Genomic DNA, 6,653 nt, shown 5'->3' on the forward strand with positions numbered 1-6,653 from the left:
GTAGCACAGAGTTTTATATTTAACAGTTAGGTTCACAACAAAAAAACATACACAACACAATATCAATACATAACGAACAATACATGATAACAATACAAAACGATAATATATCGGAAGTTAGGGTAAGGGGAGGTAATTTCGTGATAGATTTTACAAACTACTCAATGTAGCTGTGGACTTATAATATATATATAGATATAATATCCGTGGTCAAAAGGAGAAGTGGTATATGTCACAAAAGTGTTATTTTGCAGGAGAATTATTTTAAACTTAAAAGTTGAATATCAAATCAGTTATTTATATTTTTGATGGAATTTTGGTTTTATACATATTATAAAAAAATAATGTCTTAGTAATCTGCATATTTTTTGCATTTTTATTAGTTATTTGTCTAAAAATTGACATATACCTATTCTCCTGAATGAAATTCGAGCACTTATAGCGGAATGCAGAAACATTTGTCTTAACTAAAGTTTCCTCAGTACAAAACACTATGCAGAAATATCGTCCTAAGATCATGTTGTCTATGGTTCACTTCGTCTTAAAGCTTCGTTCGTTTTTTCTATTGAAAATAATACCATATTTAAAAATTCTCTTTCTAATAATTTGGTATGGACTAGGACTTAAATAAATGTGGAATAGATAGTTTATAAGAAGATAATTATGTATCATTAAAGCTTTAATTTATTCGTGAAGTAACAATGCAATATCTTAAGTAAAACAAACAAGTAAGATTATTACATTGTACAGTTACAGTTTTTATCTGACTAAAAATAATGAAACTTGAAATTATATTTTATATTTTACTGTTTTATACATTTGAAATATTCAGAAGTAATATAAAATTGAATACTATAAAGTACCTACATATCCACTTTATAATATCCATCTGTTTTATCTTAATTTTGTCGTAAAATTAAATCTTATTAATCTAGTGGCTTCTTTTCAAAATCTGGATCGAATATAACTAATTTTTCTAAATACAGTTTCCGTATTCTTAATTGTTTTGAAATAAATCATTCCAAATTCTTTTCTGTATTCAAACACATTTGAAATATTTTACAAGAGCAGTTTTTGAAACATCCTATTTGTGTTATTTATTATTTATATAGACACATTATACATCATTATTTTTGTTATACATCATGATGACAGAAAAAATATCAGTAAATACAAATTTAATGTAGAGGTAGGTATAATACTGTTTAAAAAATGAAACAAACAGATGCAATTTACCCTCCATGTAACTCCATGAATGCCCATCATCACAATCGTAGATGGTTAATTTGAATGTACAAAGTAGGCGTTTATAGAAGGCAACATTAGGCACTGCCGGAGATCTAATGAAAAAACCCATTTGGTTGGATCCAAGTTATCTTCCTCTTTATCTTACTTTTTTTGTATCATAAGCAACTTAAGCGGATTCTTGATGTTTTTTTAATTCTGCTAAAAACGATGATTTTATTTTTACTCTTTTGTATATTAATCATTGCAATGATTTACTATTACAAACATCAATAACATGTCAACGTAAAGTAGAATACACGCTTATTATGATACGTTTTCTGTGTTTAAATTTATCACTCATAACAGTCATAACTTATGATTTTACCGGAAAAACATTGACGTCACAAATAAAAAGAATATGTCCAAGTGTACATAATTTCATTGTAATAGAGTTTTGTTTTACAAAAGTGCATCAGACTTGCATTTTTATGCTTTCTTTATATGCACTGTCCAATCTATTTGGGTATATGTCGCTGATTCAAACAGCACTGCAGTATTAATTCACCCTACAGCAAATTGGGAGTAAAGGTATAAGTCACATAACACTGTTTTCAACAGCTTTCTGTATATTTCTTTACATATGTATACCATATTAAAATATCAAAAAAGGGTACCTACAAGCAATTTTTTTCATGACTTGTGTTTGTTCTCCGGCATAGAATGATCGAAATTTTAGACATCTGCATACTTAACCCATTTTCGGATTTTTGATGACATATACCACTTCTCCCGCTTGCCACGGATATTAAGATTGCAATATGTGAGTTAAATGGTTGAGTTTTACCCAATGACATTATTATGGACGAAGCATCTGGAACAAAATGACACTCACTTTTTTGTCGGGTCTGCCGAATGGCATAATCTGTTCTAACGCCATTACAATAAAGGTGATATTGCTATAAATTCTCGATGCTTCTTGTCGGGTCTGCCGAATGGTTCGGCTCGAACGGGTTCGCTTATACGAACATTGACACTGGAAACACGGTTCTAACGCCATTACAATAAAGGTGATATTGCTATAAATTCCCGATGCGTGATATCGCATAATGGATATTGCGTGACGTCTACCTATGCACGTGCGAATGTTACGTTTGAATTTACTTGCTAGCTACTGTACTGAGTGCGTCGTCCATTAATAATGTCATTGGTTTTACCATTATGATAGGCATTAAACAGGATTTGTAATTTAGCATAATATATTAAAAAAATAAATAATTTTGTTTGAACCCGAGGAGTAAGGTAATATCGTGATAAGAGAAATACCAATAAAATGAGAGAACATATTATTTATTGGTAAATAAAACAGAAGTTAACGTTGATGTTGATATAAACCATTTCTTTTATTCAACGAATAATAAATCACAAAATTTGATAATGTAATATTCCATATATTGAACATACATAACTTGAAAACACCTCAGATAAAGCATATTGGCGCGATACCAGTAGATATCGTCGCCCTCTAGGAAGAACTCACCAACCAACAAAAGTAAAATCCTGAGATAATCGACTTTCAAACTTTTTGAAAAATTTTAAATTGCTCTCATTAGAAAACGAAAATACATAGAAGGAAACGGTTTTTTTGTTTGATTGATTATTTTTGTATTTAGGTACATTACATTTAAAACATGTAACCTTCCTTAGAAAAAAATCTAGAAACACTGTTTTTCGTACTTAGTTAGTTTTTCCATACACATTCAATGTATGACATTATTCAAATGGTGAGTTTTTATCTTGAATGATCATATAAATAAAACACATCAAAAAAGAATAATATACTGTATTTAACTGAAATAATCTTGTCCATTTACATATTATACGTCTTATACATAGACCTCGTCCGAAAAACGGAAAAACGTCCGCAAGGTAGACCTAGAGGCCGCTCGATCGATGAAAAAATAATGATGAAGTTCGGCGGAAGTACGTGGCAACGCGATGCACAGGACCGAGAGAAGTGGAAGCAGCTTGAAGAGGCCTTCATCCAGCAGTGGATAGATTCAGGCTGATGATGATGATGATGACATAGACCTCATTCACATTAACAATTATTCTTTTTCTGATTCGTTTTCATCCATCGGAATATCATTCTGAGAAACATTTCTGGACACTGGTAGTTGTGCATACCAGCCGTGGTATTCCTCTGGAATATTGTTTGAAGTGCAAAGTTTCCAAAGGTCATTTTTTTTCTTCACACTTATGGTCAATATTTTATTATATGCCTTTTTTATGGCTGGTGGTACTTCAAAGTTGCCATGTCCAGATACTTGTAAATTTTTATATTCATTCTGGTGGCCATATCTAAACTGAATAATACCCGGTAGTTTTCGATCAAATCTCATACACTAAATTTTCAACCATTTTATGGTCTCACCATTTTCATCCTTCAATCGATTTTTTATTATCTGATTTGACAACCATTGCAAATCCATCATGTCATCAACTTCATCACTTCAACAAGATATGGCTATCGATCGCTGGTTCTTCCTCTCGCATTTTTTAATTTTTTCAACCAACCACTCATTCCACAGACGGACTTCTTCTTTCTTTCCCGCTCTATTGCAGAATGCATGCTGTGAACAAAAATAGAGCAGCAATATTTTTGTTGCGATTCTGGTGCGGTGGCCACCACATGTATCAGAAAACAGTGAGATTTCTTTGACCTCATCTGGAAGATTTTCCATCCATTTTATCAAAGCAGAGACAATTTCAGAGCTGCCCTTTTTTCCATGCATTTCATTCCAACAATAGCAACCAGCTTTACCTGTAGCTTTATCATAAACAGTCAAATTTTAGACGCATACTTTTCTTGAATAGTAAAATTGCGATACTTCGGACTTCGGAATTTGTAGGACACTTTGAAGGTCGAATGTAGCCATTATGAATGAAGGATCTGATTTGGCTCTCTCTTTGTGAGCTGCTTTCGCTGCATTACAGTCTTCTTTCCGCCTTTGATGCTCTTGATAGTCTTCTTCAAGTTTAGCTATTTTTGATTCATCCGTACCGGACCCTAATAATGTTTGCATAGCTCCACTCTATCTTCAGAGTTGTAATGTTGTTGACATTTTGTAAATACATGCGGAGCAATCTAAGTCTTTGAGTAATTTTGCAATCTTTTTGAGACTCTAAGTTATAATATTTTCGTGACATTCTAGTATTTTAACGATACACAACGCAGGGAAACGTTAACCGCCATAATACACAACGCCAAACTGACAAGTGACTCAGTGAAAGATGTGTCACCAAGTGTTACCAATACGAAAAAATACGCATGTAAGAAGTCACCAAGTACCTTGGTGACTTTTTCCATAACACAAAATATCGGCTTTTGTATTTGGTGAAATATTTTAATTTTATATTTTTTGACTTAAAACGTATAGTTAGAATTTTGGTGATTTTTTCTAAGATAGAGCTAAAAATTACAAGATTGCCAGTATAAATAACTCATTTTGAGCAAAAACTGTATTTGGTGAGTTCTTCCTTGAGGGCGACGATATACAGGTTCAAATCCCGGTTTTACAACGTTTTTATTAGGTCGTATTCTTATTTGTCCGGTGGTTGTTTATCCGGTACAAATCTTGCAATCGATTTTTAACTAACTTCCCGACTAACTAGACATTTGCAACTTTTAGAATGTATCAGAACACGATGCCAATGCATTTTTTTAAATACTTTTAGCCATATTTAAGTAGAATTGAATTCATTTTCAGTTAATTCTGTTTTGTATGAAAAGTTAATTCGAAAGAAATCCGTAATCCAATCCACTATTATTGGTTGCTAGGGGTCTGGGGTCCTGGCAACAAAATTATTAATATATGCGTGCGTTACTATGGAAATCAATATGAATGTAAAAATGACATTTCAGTATTATTTCTATCAAGTTCAATTTTTTTGATCGTTTAAGCTAGTCAAGTCAAGTTTATATGATTCAACAGAAAATTTAAAAACGTTGTATATAAAAAAATATTTTTATTATTTTTAAATGTAATTTATTCTAGTAAGTATATATCTGAGGTGTTTTCAAGTTATGCATGTTTAACATTGATATACTCGTAATATCGAGTCCATTATCGCCTGGTGCGATGTTCGCACGATCGCTGTGCTATGGGGTAGTGCAATATAAACACTGCACCAAGATCCAATCTTCGTTAGTACTACATACATAGTTTAGTTTAGTTAGACATATAGTTTAGGGTTTTGGGACCTTATATTTTGAATTTTAAGGTGAGTTGATGTGGGAGCATTATTGATAATTTCTAAATCATTCAGGAACTTTGATGATGAGTCAGACTTTCTTTTTGCTGCTTTGCTTGGTTTCGTAATTGCTTTCGGAGGTAAAAATTAAATCTTCAACCATATTTTTTTGTTTTATTTTGCAGAATCAGCCATTTCTAAAAAAAATAGTTTACATATATCGTGATAAAAAACAACGAAAACCGGATAAAAAACTATTCATAAATAATATTCTTCACCTTATGTACCTACTTATCGTACATACATTAATATATTGGTAAATACATGATACACCACGTAAACGTCTTAAACAATCACTCCAAAAATCACCTGTTAAGATAGTTCACAAATTTGAAAAATAATCGATGTATACATCGCTGAACTTTTTCAGTTAATAAATCCAAATAAATTAAGGCTATACCTCCTACTAGAGGCAACTAGCGGAAAAATAGGAAGCTTGCAATTTGAGACATTTTTGATAATTTACAATAATTTAATCTGTATTAATTAATAATGTATCTAAAAACATTAAAACATTGACAGTCAAACACTGTCTTGCTCACCGTTTCGCAAATGAAAAGTATTCTACCTCTTCACTCTTTTGGCTAGCTTAGAGGTCGGAAAACTGCGCATGTGGCTCTTTGGGCATTGGCGTGCGGCTCTTTGCCGAATTCCCATTTTTTACAAAAACTTTTGCAAAATTAACAATTTTTAATTTTTGTCATTGATTTTTACATTTATTATATTATATAATGACATTATCGCGAGCCTAATTTTTCTTCTGTGATGGTTGATGCAAAAATGTGTGATTGTTGTTGTTTTAAATCCGCCCATTGCAAAAGTCGACTAATTAAAATTTTCCCCATTTGATAATGACACGAGCACTTTTAAAATACAATTTTGTTGGTGGCTTTAACAAGGAAAGAGTTATAGAGCTCCAAATGTGTAGGTCTAGCATTTAGAGAAGCCAAATAACCGATGAGAATAATTTGGATTCGCGCCTAAAATTAAAAACTACAAGTTACCTAAATACCAAACATACAGAAAATCTCCAAAGAAATGCAAGAAAGGACACTGTTCACATTTGTTTTAAGGGATGCGTGAAAATTGTATGTACTTAATTCATATTCTGTAAA

The sequence above is a fragment of the Rhyacophila brunnea genome, unplaced genomic scaffold (assembly GCF_057557595.1).
Source record: "Rhyacophila brunnea isolate RB1 unplaced genomic scaffold, BYU_Rbru_1.0 scaffold_16, whole genome shotgun sequence".
Taxonomy (NCBI): Eukaryota; Metazoa; Arthropoda; class Insecta; order Trichoptera; family Rhyacophilidae; genus Rhyacophila; species Rhyacophila brunnea.